Source organism: Sphaeramia orbicularis, chromosome 8 (genome assembly GCF_902148855.1).
Source record: "Sphaeramia orbicularis chromosome 8, fSphaOr1.1, whole genome shotgun sequence".
Taxonomy (NCBI): Eukaryota; Metazoa; Chordata; class Actinopteri; order Kurtiformes; family Apogonidae; genus Sphaeramia; species Sphaeramia orbicularis.
Genome location: NC_043964.1, coordinates 44332484 through 44346627, shown reverse-complemented (window position 1 = coordinate 44346627; position 14144 = coordinate 44332484). Strand labels below are relative to the sequence as shown.

Below are 14144 nucleotides of genomic sequence, written 5' to 3'. Positions count from 1 at the left end.
TTGGGGAGGATACAATTGGCCTAAAGTGTGCACATTATGGACGCGGCTTTCCTATTGGTCGGGAGGCGGGCAGATGTGGGAGGAGACACGCCTCTCCCTGGACCGCACCCCGGCTCCGGCTGGCTGCTTACTGACTGAAATTACGCGAACCAGTCAGCAGTCATTGGAAGAGGGAGGGCAGAAGGAAGAGGGTAGAGGAAAAAAAAAAAGATAGAACGAGTGACTTGAAGTGGAGAAAGAGAGGGAGGAAGCAAGCAAGCATTATAGTTTAGCCTGAACTCTGAGGAGCTGCTGTCGAAGAGAAGAAGACGTTTGACCCACGGAGACGCAGACTGAACCGCCCGGTTGTCGTTAGCCATCCTCTCAAAGGCGTCCTGTACCCGAAAAAGCAGGTAAAATCCTTAACTTGAACATTTTTGGCTGCCATGCTCTGTGTGGGTAAGCTATCACGCCTCATTCAATGTCCCGTCACTCCAGCAAGTGCAGTGAACCAGGAAGCTCCGGTGCTAGTTCACGGCTCCAACTTAAGCAGCAAACCGCGCTGGGTGGAGCAAAGTGGAGTGTGAGCTGCTGAAGCATACTGAACAGATTTATACTGGGGTTCTTTCGAACTTTTTCGGCAGCCTGGAACTTCTACTCTTGTTTCAACTTTAATAGAAACGTTTGAGTCCGCCGTGTGTCAAGTTGTGCGGCAGCTGGCGTGAAGCTAACTAAAAGTCGTAACGGTAGATCCAGGAAGTGATTCGGTTGAATGAGTTGCACTAAAAAAACGGGGGTCGCAAGGAGCTTGAACGCAACTGGGATGGAAATCAAAGTAAAGTGAATTTATGCGACATGTGCACCGTCTCTGTCGTGGACACCGGGAAGTGTATTATTAGTTTGTGGTTGAACTTTACGCTTGTAGTGGTCGGAGCAGACGCTGTGTGTGGTCAGTAATGTCTGTCTGGCGGCATGACGTCACTCGTTCACCGGTGGACCGAGAGGGAAAAACGCGCCGCTCTCCTGAATCTCAGCCTCACTGAACCATATCATCTGCCCATCTCAGCTCTAGTTTCTCCACTTACTTCACTTACTCTGACACGCAACAGTTGAGACCTTCACTATGGACCGTCTTCTTACATATTTATACAAAGGAGATCAGTGGTTCACAAACTTTTACATCTCCTCGGGACCAAAACATGTAAAACTCCTTTCATGACTTAACACACAGTCGAGTCAGCCAGTGTCAGAATTTAAATCACGGATAGACTCGTGAAAAATATTTCGACTCTGTTATCTTCAGTACAAGTAGAAACGCTGTTCGCAAACTAGCAGACACATGAAACAAACAGTTCAAATGCTAATAAAAGCAAACATGACTGACTTTCTTGCTGTAAGTTCACTTCATCTGTTGCCTATGTTGTTCTTGTTTATAAATTACTCTCATTTTCATTTGTGAAATGAACTCCCATATCATTATTGTAAACAAAAACCCATGGTTTTCTAACCCATTTCAGGAGGGGCAGTAACCCTGCTGAAGGTACAGATCATAGTTACTTTACTCAGCTGAGTTGTTTTAGTGGTAAAGTGTACTACATTTTCCCTTACACCAGTGCCTCAAATGAAGTGATTGGCAGCAAAAAATTATGTGTTTACTACAGGAACTGAGGAGAGATTTCCTATTCTGAGACAGACAAGTAATTGCTATTTGAAACAGAACAATACTATTGTATGATGGTAAAAATACATTAACATAAATTAACATGAGTTGGAGGCCAAGAGTGTAAAAAAGATTTCCACGCAAAATACATTTTTTAAGTTACTGTATTTTTTTCCTTTTCCACTTGGCCCTCATGAAATTTTGTTCAACTGTTAAACATTCACTCCTATGTAAGTGCATATGTTGGAGCTACAGTTATTCAGTCCCACCAGTCTCTGGCAGTGGTTTTGAAAATCTCACACTTTTTCTTGGCTCTGAAGTTTTAAAATATTCATCTTGCCTTACTCTGCTTTGTCACCGTGCGTCTGTGCAATTGTTGAGCTTTGTCAGTGCAATTTGTGTTTGTTCTGTTTGACGGCACATCATTGTGTTGCACTCTGGGAAGCAAACAGTCTCTGGTATGCTCGCACACCCTTCTTGTCTGGAGTATGGCAAGTTGCATGGCTCAGTCTTTGCAATGATTTTTACAAAATCTAATCTTTAAGTCAGACTAGTCTGTGGAGTGCTTACAGCTCTGACCCTCATCCACTCAAACCTGCTTCTTATTGTTGGGTGTGTGAGAGGTCTCAAAGTGAAATGAGAGCACCACCTTTTTTACACACACTTTTAGTAATCAGGAACACACATCAGGGTCCTATTGTCTTCTGCCAAAAAGCTGTTAAGCTCCAGTTTGAGCTCACCAAATAAAATGTTTTAATTTTCATGCCTACAATGGGAAAGCCGCAGTTACAGTAGCTACACAAACGCATGCGCATGTGTGTACAGTCACTTGTAGCTGTGACTATACATACCAGTGTTAGAGCTATGCTAGACCTATCTATATGATGCTGCTTGAGGAAGATGCATTGGAACAAATCTAACCATAAAGGGTCACATTAAGAGACTTATGGTATGTCATATCCTGTTATTGCATCTGAGTCATGTATTAAACTCTGATAATCCATTGCACAACATCATCTCGGGAGGCCAATTCTTCTCACTCACTACTAGTTTAAGTGTTGTTATGGACCCCCTGCAGAGATCATTACATTCCATCATTCATGTGTCAGCAATGTCCATACTGGAGACCTTCCGGGAAAGTTATGTACTTTAAGGCTGAGCAAAATTAAACACAGGTATCCTGAAATGTGGACTGGGAGCTAGAGCATTCTATGTATTCTATGTATTCTGTGTTCAATCTTCTCAAAACGACGCAGTGTGACTGAATATGCCAGTGGATGTTTAGATTTCATTGGAGGAAGGCTGCCCCAGCTGAGGCAGATTACTTGCAGGCCTCTTGTTGTTGCTGCAAAAGGGACTCCAAGTGGGAAACAGCAGTGTGACACAGTTTGGTAGATTGCAGTTTTTTCTTCCCCCTCACCCTCTCAGGTCTGTGGGTCAGAAATCCACTGGTAAGATGTTAGGTTTTGCTGTACAAATTGTTTTATTGGTGGTTATCAAATAAAGTTAATTGTCATGTCCTTGAGGGTTTGTCCACAACTCATTTTATTGCACTGCAGTGTTTTTTACTTTTTGGAAACTTGAGACAAAGTATGCAGGAAAATATGAAGACTCACCTACATCTTCAAACACCATGACTTTTTACAGGATAATTGAAATGCAGCTGAACCATCAGAGATGGGAAGGAAGCAGAATAGGCTTAACTTGAGCTTAATTTAGGCTTAAGATAACGTTAGCCAGCCCATATAGCTGCAATATTTTGTTTTCTCCAGAGCTGAAGACCAAGGTGTTTTTGTTTTTTTTTTTTTTTTATCACTTGCCTGATTAGGCAGCAGGTTCCTACATTTGCTAGTCTAACTTGGTGTTTTATTTGCTCTAGGAAATCCTTGTTGTTGAGGCCTCAGTTGTTTAAATCAAGGCATCAGTTGTTCTTTTCATTGGGTGACTTTTAGTCATCTTGAATGAACAAGATACATTTAACACAGGTTGGAAGAGGTCAGAACAACTATGCGAAAGTAACAGTACCTGAACCCAATTCAGTAGATTAGTTTATTAAGGGAAATTTTATTTGCAACAATTTTACAAACATCCACAGAATTCAAAGCTTTTCACAACTATGCTTGGTGGCTGCCTTACTTGCATCATGATAAAGATTTAACCACATGTTTCCTTTTTGAGTTCATCAACCATGCATTTCCATGCTAAACTTGTTTTGTCTGATTGATAAGGCAGTCAAGTATCAAGCACATCCTATACTAGTATCCTATGAGGCCCAGTCAGCTGAGATTCATTCATGTGTGCAAAACATTCCAGTCAGAGGGAGATTGTTAAGATTCTCCATTAACCGTGGCAGAGCTGATCATGCCATTTCTCAGTATGTAGTCTTAAATCCAGGCTTTCCAAATGGCTACTTTTTTCTCATCTGTTTTTGGCCTGCCCAAACATCTCGTATGCTTGACAAACGACGTGATTAAGTTGCAGCAGTCAGACTAGTTGAACCAACAGAACTCAAAGTATAAATTTGCAGTAGTGTCTGTTGTGGGTTTCCCACTTCCTTTCACTACTGCTGTTACATTTCCTCGTTGTCTCAGTCTTCTCAACAGACCTTTTTAGGAATCTCTGTTCCTTGTCATAGTCCTCTGCCTCTCTTCTTTCCTCTGCTTGTATGTGTTTTTTGCCACCAGTCCATCCTTTCCTCCATCCCCACAACTCACACCTGTAAGGTTTCAATAGAACTAGACAATGCCAGGAAATGGCTGTGCTCTGACTTGCACTACACACTAAAAGGGCTAGTACAAATCTGTAATCTTGAAGGACAGACTTTGACCCCCCCACATCCCCACCACCACCCAACTCTTGGGATAGGTGGTTTTGGAATAGTAGATACTAGATAAAACTACTTCCTGTTTTGTGCTGTAAATGATGAGGTAATGTTAGATCAGAGATAAGTACCCTTAGTATTGTCTGCTCAGGAATGCCAGTTTAATAATCTAACTTTCAGTTCAGTTAGATTAAGATGAAACAAGCATCTGGCCACACACCTCCCTTCATCTGATTCTAATACATGTTCTGCAAAGTTATCATAGATCTTTTCAACACTCTCTAGGCCATGCATTTTTCCTGGGGCTTAGAGACTTATTTTTGCGGTCAAGTGTAAAATAGGTTGTTGGAGGCTGGGTGTGTGTGAACTGTGCACCTGGTATCTGACCATATAGCGAGAATGGGTAATACTTTGGAAATTGCTCAACAAATTTCACCACAGGCACTTTAAACCCACTTTCTTACAGTGACCTTTGAAATGCGCTTTGAAACTCATGTCTTTCCTCTGACTTCCATGGGACATTTTAATCTGAAGTCAGTCTACATATACCTCAAAACTTGAGTCCAACTTGCATATGAATTTGTCAGATACATTATTTGATGATGAGTGAGGAAAATTATCCAGTATGCATTGTCTGAGTGAGTTGCTTTCACATTCAAAGGAGTGTCCTCAGTAAAGATAAGGTTGAAGAGCCATAAAATAATCCAGGACAGTGAAGCAGGAGCAGGTGCTGTCTGGTGATTAATATTGCAAGAACATAGCAGTACATGTAGAGTTACAGCTTTTATTATAAATGATGGCCAACCAATGCCAGCGCACATTCCGCTGTATTCTATTGTAAAGAAATATTGCTGGCAAACAAATGTGTATATTAACTCCCTTCTGCATTCTTTCAGTGTCTGCTGAAAGGCTTACATAACCACCTGTCTATTTATCTATTGGTTGATACCGTCTGAAAGAATTTAGTGAAAGGGCTAACTGGAACTGTGTAATATCTGCTATAGTTTGTCAAATAACCAGTCAATTGTTCATTTATTGGTGTAATCAGAAAGTTGATTAGGTTGAATGTAAAACATGAAATGTGTTCTTTGCTGGTCTGATAAGCAGATCATTTGGGTCAATGTACAACATCTAAAACAACCAAGGGTATACAGGAAAGCATTTGACTTATCTTGAAGGTTCAGTGAGTACAGAGGGAGTGAGTCTTCTCCATGAAGTTCACTATAGCCCCTTTTACACAGCACTTCTGTTCCAGGAATATTTCACCTTCATTCCAGAACAAGGTCTGTGTAAACGAAATGTTGAGATCATTTGGTCCCACCTCTGTCACGGCTCTGTAATACCTCTGGAGGTAGTAACAGAGACATGGTAAAGGTGGACTCATGATTCTGGAATGCCATATAAAAGGAATACCTCTCGTTCTGCAACAAAGGTGTGATGTTTTGATGACGTATTGTGTGTGACTCCTGTGCCAGGGGAATTTTAAGATGAGCAGGGGCCGTGTACAGTAAACAAACATATTAACTCAATCAGAAAGATGTCGAACTGGGAAGACGCAGACATCCGCGAGCTGTTGTCATTTCGGGCGGAGGACTCTAGCCATACTAACATTTGTGGCTCTGCTTGTCCTCCTTTGTTGTTTTGAGAGCCAACACCACTATGCTCATTATTTCCAATGTGCAAGTTATACATCACAGTATACACTGTGCTGCGTCACCGCCCCTTTGATTCTGGAATGCAGGTTCGCTGTGAATAAGTCCACCTGGTCTCACCTCTGATTCTCCTTTGGCTTGGCTGTGTAAATCTGTGAACGGTGGCAAAAAGGTGGGATCACCATCTCGCCTTTTTTCCAGGATCTCTGTGTAAAAGTGGCTTATGTTTCTGCAGACTTGGAGTCATTATCATCTTGACCAAAAACCCAAGATTGGACAAACCAAATGCTGGCTGTAATCAAGGCTTTCACTTTTCTTTTTTAGTGACCACTGTAGGGGAGGGGGAAGGTGAGGGGTATTCAGTTGGGTGAAATCTGCAACCTCACTGTTAGATACCACTAAATAATGCATAAACCTTTTAATAGGTCTTTGTTGAGGCCTGTCATTGGTAATGGTAGATGGCATTGCCTGGCTCAACACTCAAAAGTGCAACTTGATCCAGGTCTGGGCAGGAATGTGAAAAGTAATGTGGAAAGTGATGTGGATCTGTCATGCAGTGTGGTTATTTTCCATCCAAGGCCTAATTTACTTCTCAGTCTTCAGAGCCACTCAGCATGCGCTCAAGAAAACGCACCACCTTCTCCTCCTTGAAAGGGCTCAGCACAACAAGTTCCACAAATGGCAAAATAGTTTTCTCAGTTTGTCATTTCCTCTTTCCTCCCTGTTTCTTCTCCTTGTACCACCCTTCTAACTTTCAGAAAAAGGGTAGAGGTGGGGTTAGGGTAGATGATGCGTGAGGCTGTAATGCATTCAGTGTTTCTTGTGGAACTGATCTCTTGGTGTAGCGGTGTGTCTTTGGGGGGGGGGGGGCAGGTTGGGCAGTTTCTGTTCTGCATTTTTAAGGAAAGAAAATTACTACATTTCTACAGCATTTCATGATTTAATAATAACATTTAATTACAAAAATAGTAAATTGAGTCATTATATAATATAATACAATGATATAATGCACAGGTTTTGTCCATGCATTTAATTCTTCTTGGTTTCTCATTGGAGCTCTACAGCTCTCCTGTACAGAAACTCTGCTTGTGGTGACCCATCTATTATTGTCCAATCCACAGATTAACACTATGATAATTTTATTTGAAAGATTCACCTTTTGTTGAAGCAGCCGTTCAGTGTAGAAAAAAAATCCCTTCACGTGCTGATCTTCCGATTACCTCAGAAAGGTGTGGTATCGCACACAGTTTTTACCCCTGTATTATTTTTGTACTTCCGGTGTTTTCGCATATGGGTTAATGGCACATTAGTAGCACATTTCATACATGGTTAAATTTGGCACAGCACGCAGTGTGCTGGTTTCACATCCATATTATTTTTTACCCCCATTAACTGTGTAGTTTTGAATATCCAAATAAATTGAAATTTACTATAGTAAATGATAAATAAATGGGGTAAATTCTGTATGAGTATTTACATAGAAAAGAATGTGGTTGCACATGCCTGATGGTTTGGAGCACGGGCATAATTCTTAGGGGGTAAAAAATACACAGGGGTAAAAATTGTACAGCGGCACGGAGTGCACGCTGCTTCTTATTGAAAATAGTAGGCTTAATATACAGTATATTATACATATATGTATAATAAGCCTAATGTGACGGTGATGATTTTTTTGTATCAGAAGTATGGTGTGGCAGCAAGGATTTTGACGTGGCAATGCACCGTGGCAAAACCTTACCAGCGGAAACACTAAATACATTTTGACTGACTCTGTAACTTTTTGGTTCCTGACGGGCACAGCATGAGTTATGAGTGTCTATAGATCATTGGAAAGTGTGTGAGGTTCAAAGTAACAGAGGAACAAAGAAATATACACTTTTTGGAAAGATTAACAGCAAAAGCCAGTATGATACCACTGCAAAACAATATCCACAGCTTGAGGAGGACAGCTGAGGGTTTGCAGACTTGGTGCATCCTGAACTAGTTGAGATATTATGGGATGCAATTGGAGGGAGTACAAATGTTATTGACCTAATGGTTCTATTACTGTTCCTGCCAGTGGGGCCATCAGCACAGCACAGCTGGTTCGTGGTTAGCTGAAGCCGGAAATGAGACACAATCATTTGACTGTACATGGTCGTGCTTTTGAAGAAGTCGTCACGATTCCTGGGTTTTACAGTAACCCGGGGAAAGTCGCTGTGGTGGAATGGAATGAGAAGGAGTCTGATGAATGGATGGACAATCTTGGTTTTACAGACTAAGGTTGACCTGCTTTCTAAACAGCCAGGATGAAAAAAGGTCGTTGTGTAGCTCCTCCATTTTTCTTCTTTTGCCTCATTCCTTCTCCTCCACCCCTTTCAGATTCCTGGCTACAGCTTTACTTCCTCTGTTTGTAACCACACTCTGGTCTGTGTGATGAGGCTGGTTTCTAAAACTGGATTCCCTTCCTTCTTCCTTCCTTGTGTTATTTATTTAATGGTTCCTCCTCTTCTTTAATGTAGGCCACTGTTTAACAGGATACTGTTAACACCGAACTGTTGGTCATTTTTAGAATTGTCCTTCAATTGTATCTCTGCCAGGTTTCATTAAATATTTTAAGAGTTTTTCAAAGGCTGGATTTGGATGACTTGATGCACCATCTACTACCAAGTATATAATTAATCTGTAATCCATGGTGTTGGTAACCAGATAACCTAATCTCATTGTAAATGGGTCTCAACGGAGTAGATGGTGAATGTTTTCACAGCTGAGAGGTGTTTCAAAGTGACAATCAGGGATACTCTGATTCTTACAGGATTATGGAGGACTTGGCAAAGGAGGCAGCAGGAACCTGAGCCATGAACTTGAGGTGGGGAGGGGCAAGGCAGCGTTGAATGGCAGAGCACGCTGTTTTACCTCAATGTCAAATCAACATCCATCTCTTACTATATCAGTCATCGTCCACAGGGGACTGTCTAAAATGGGAATTCTTTCTCTTTTCGATGTAGAGCAGCACTTGTCAAACTAGAATAGCTGTTGGAGTAATTTTAGCCCTCGTGCCACTCTCGAGAGAGGTAGTGGAGAGTTAGAAGTGTGTCACTGATTTAACTGTGTCAAGCTTATGAGTTGGACTGTAGCAGACATCAACATACTTGACTTTTACTACTTTTTTTCTGTTTTTACACAAATTTGTCAGAACCCATGCTTCTATCAGTGTACTTTTTTATGTAGGCCTACATTTGATCTAGTTTTACTTTAGAAAAAGCTTATAGGAATGGCAGTATTTTTCTCAGAAACATTGCTAAAACATTGTAGGTTTTGGTAGGACTGTTCTGAGCTTTTATTGCATAGGATGACTGGCTTGAAAATAGGAATATCGAATAATGTCTTGTTTGATATCCAAATTCAATAAGTAAAGGGTATTATCTACACCAGTCCATTCGTGGCTCTTGCACATCGTCATTATTATGTTAACAGACCACTGCACATTGTCAGAAGTATAACTTAAAATGGGTTTATTGTTTATATTTTAAAACTGACTTTAGGGAGAAAATGCCAGGGTTAAACCACATTGTTGCAGGAACTTTTCTTTTATTATTGGTTTTACTTCATACAAAAAATAATGATATGAAAATGAAACTAAATGAGGGTACTGTAATGTGTAGTGTAATTTTTCTGTCTGTGAACGAAACTGACTGGTGCTTGTACAGAAAATGTTTGGCTCAAGACCCAGCTCTAGCCTTCCATGAGGTGGTTTTTAACTTGGAAATAAATTGTTTTATTGGTCTCTTAATAACCTCAATTGGAAAAACCTTCTTCATATATGTTCTCATTTAGTAAACATTTAACTCTGTGGCTCCCCTGGTGTCTGGTGGAGTGCTTAACTTGCTGTGTTTTATTACAGACTTGTGTGGCCTACTGAGGACTTGCAGCTGATGTCACTGGTCATGTGATTGTTGTTTACACCGCCATATTGGTAGGCGTGCTATCTGGATCCAGAAAGTCAGAACTGTTGCTTTATATCATGTTTTTCTTTGGACTCGTGTTTGCGTGTTTTGTTATTTACGAGTATGTCTGCTTGTGATAAAGGCACCATAGATGAGTTTCAATGTTTACTAACAACAGTGATGCGCGCGCAACCCGGAGGCAAAAACATGAGTACAAGCTACCAGCCGGCTCACATCAGCCTCGTACACCTCCAGGCTCTCCCCCGGAACTCGTGAATGAGCCGATATGTTAGCTCTAAAACGGTCCATTAACTGTCTCTGTCCAAAAGCCGATCCCATCTTCTCTTTCACGGCCGCATAATTTGACTTGACCGCATCTGAAAGGCTGTCCCATAGTAGAAAAGCAGACTTGCACAGACAGGTGGGGAGTATTCTCACCAGCTCCCCGCTGAACTCACCGGTGTCACCCACCGTAGCTCCGACTGCCTCTTCCAGCTGCTTCACCTAGCTGAGCAAACTCTGGCTGCTATCGCCGGCAAAGGGAGCAGGTAGATCCACAATCACTCTCTATAGGGTGATAGGCCAGGGGAAGCCCTCCTGGTAGGTTTAAAGGGGTCTTCATCACCGTACCACATGATGACAATTCTTTTTTTTCCACGCCACTAAGCGCAACAGGCACGCAGGCTGACTATACTGAGAAGCTACGCTAACCGCGGTAATAACTATAAACAGCAGTCAGCAGAACAGAACCACCGCTGTCACCAATGTAACCAAGCGGTCTTTCTGCCTAATTTATAATAAGTGAAAGCTAAGTAATGAAAGGCACACACAGGAGTTTAGCAGGTCCATCGTTTAACACACTGTACGATCCAAGGAAAGCTTGCCTACCAATATGGCATCGTAAACAGCAAACCACGTGATCATGTGATGTATGTGCAAAACCTCAATACTGCCACTTTCTGATGCACTCAACAGTCTAGTTTATTTACCCCAAAGCAACTGTTGAAAACATGGGTAATTCATTCTTGTGCTTTTTTGTGACAGTTTTGCTCCATGCTTCACTTAATAAATGATAGTTGATAAAGAAAAATAGCTATTGGCTCACAGAAGGATATGTTATTGTGTTTCACTGCATTGGATTTTTCAGTCTATTGTGATTAGTCTCTCTTATTCACTTATTAGTGATTATAACCTAGTGGCTTCCTACATACTTTGAAATACTTTCACAGATAGTGTTGTAAGAACAGAGCTGTTTTGTCCATTTGTCTTTCTTCACCTGGAGTATAATGGTAAAACCCAGCTAACTAAAACATGCCCAGAGCTATAGGTGCATTCAGCTTTCACTTCTTGTTTTTGCTAAACAACAAAGCATCAGCGATTATAATCAGTCATGGCTCATATTCACCCCACCAAGGGGCCAACTTATCCATGAGTTTTGGAGCACGTAATGATCAAGTCAGTTTTTAAAGAACCGTGGAAATGCACACTGAAAGCCTCTAGGTAATTTCAGTCTCTGCAGACATGGGTGTGCTTCTCAGGCAAGGTGATGCTGATCTCCCCCGAGTGATGAAACCCCTGAAGGCACACATGACTTGCTGATGTGATGGGAATAAGAAGGAGGCAATAACAAGAAGGAAAGCTGCAGAACATATCTGTGTAAGATGTAAAGGGGGGAGGCATAGTGGATAAAGGACAGAAATTTGTGGAATTCCTTTGCTTGCTGTCTCTCCCTGATAAAGGGTGAGTATGGGAGGAATGTGACCCTGAAAAGACTGGATAAACAGAAGGGCAGGGGGTGTTAGGTTTCTGGAGAGGGGAGAGAGGGCGACTAAAGGCATGGGAGGGAGCAGGCAGCAAACTGTGAGGTATAGCGGGACTAATTTGCCCCACGTTCCATACAGGATGGGGTCCGTTAGACCAGAGATGGGTCTGCAAGCAGTAATGGACGTAAGCTTTAGCACAGGCTGACAGAGAGTTGATAGACGATGGAGGGGAGGAAGGGAGGAAGGGGTCATGAGAAGAATGGCACTCCTCTGCTTTCTTTCTCACAGATCAGGGTTAATGTACTAGAACAGACACAACCCTGTTAAATTCAGCAACATTGACTCTTGTCTCTTTCTAAACACTCAAGTGTCTGACCTTTTCTTAGTACAGCTGAGGAATACCATACTTAGTCTTTACAGGATCCTTGTAGTTGCTAGAATTTTGTAAAAAAAAAAAAAAAAAAAAATTTTCAACTATTATTAAGAGTAGGCATTTTAAAGTAGGGCTTAGCAATAAGGCCAAAAATCTGTTCATCACAATAAATGTCAAGTCATTAGTGCTTTCCAGTGATCGACAGTCACCGAAATCAGTTGTCTTATTTTCATAATCTAAATTGATGATGATGATAAATTATTCATGAGACAAATGCATCCAATTTATGATGAAAAAGAAATGACATGACATAATAGATGTAAAAAAAAATATGTATATAAAATTATATAATATACACATAATATACACACAGTGTGTGTGTGTGTGTGTGTGTGTGTATGTATGTGTGTATATATAAATATATATATATATTTCCAAATTCAAAATTGTTATAAATACTTTAGTTTTAAATGCACTTATGGATCTTGACATGACTGTAAAAACTAAGTTTCATTTATGAATAGTGGTTTCAATGTTGAATAAAATGTATCATTAAGCCTGGGAATTGTGATGTTTGTGGTTAATAATGTTGAGCTTGAGAATTTGGCAACGGTACCAGGTCCCACTGGACCATACTGCCAATTGTAGTGACTCCCACGGATGTGAAACACATTCAAGCATATTAAGTGTAAGAGTAAGCCAAACCTGACCTCAGCTGTGATTTTCATAGTGTTTGCATATGAGAAATGCAGCATATGCAAACAAGCTTGGATAGCCCTCAGAAACTCAGTTTTCCCTTAGGAGTGAAGGAACCTTGAAAGGTGAATGACCCTGGCTGTAGGGGGGAAATGGTGTCACGGTCCTGCTGTGTTGGAATGATAATTGAGACTGTAAAGTCCAGAGTGCAGTGTCGGTTAAAGCACACCATGATCGGTTAACTGCTTGGAGTCTGCCCACTCTTCACTTGTGTAGTGTGAACACAGTCTTCCCTCCATTCAATACTGGTAATACTTGTCCAGTCACTTTCTATGTGCGTTAAACAGCACTCCCTTTCACCAACATACTATTTATGAACATTGAGAGGCATGTGACAACAAGGACAGCTCATGCACAGTGCATCATTTATGCTTTTGCATTATGTATTTTTATCTGTGGCAATATTGCATATTTCATATGAGATGTAATACTTTTAAATAGGGCTGAGTGATAAAATGATAACGATATAAATCGCGATGTAACTTTTCCTTGATAGAAATATGAAATATGTTTGATACAACTTCAATAGAATTCATTTGTCCATGTTTTGACAGACATAAGAACAGCCAATCATAATTAAGTAGCGCCGCACCAAACCAATCACGCTAGAGCAACAGCAAGTTAGGTTGACGCACACAGCACGCCGTAAGAGCAGCTACAGCACACACGCTAATGTTTGGGCTGCAGTGGGAGGTAATGAGTGCTCCTCTGGGAGAAAATTTGATTGAGAACTCAGGCGAACGGGCCACTGAAAAGTAGGATGTGGCGTAGAAGCCAGTAGTGAGACGTTCAAAGCATGTTAAGTTTCATTTTCGGTTTACACCACTTACGGCACTTAACGGAACTTACCCCTACGTATATACCCCTGGTATTGTTTCGTGAAGATGTTCTCTTTTGTTTGTGCTCTATTTTAAAACTTGAAAGCTTTTGCCTGCTGGTCAGACGTTTAGTTTAGTTTTGAATATATGTACCTGTTTTATTTATCTGAAACAGTTGTATAATGTTCTTCAGAAATAAATTGTATTTAAATCAAAAGTAACCTTCTGATGTGTTCACAACTAACTTATGGGTAACGGAAAATTTAAACTTGACAAAAATAGTGAATTGATTTATAACGTGATTATAGGGCTGCTCGATTATAGAAAAAAAAAAAAAATCACGATTATTTTAGCAATAATTGAAATCACGATTATTGAAAACGATTATTTGTTAAC

General features: G+C 40.8%; 1 protein-coding gene across 2 annotated transcripts in view; it reads left to right on the top strand.

The window, feature by feature from the left end:
* Positions 1-150: 150 nt before the first annotated feature.
* The window catches only part of LOC115423417 (myosin-9-like), a 50036-nt gene continuing 36042 nt past the window's right edge, over positions 151-14144 (top strand). For both annotated transcript variants that reach the window (XM_030140205.1, XM_030140204.1), the window contains exon 1: positions 151-392. The gene's annotated coding sequence lies outside the window, so the exon portion shown is untranslated. The remainder of the gene's footprint in view (positions 393-14144) is intronic.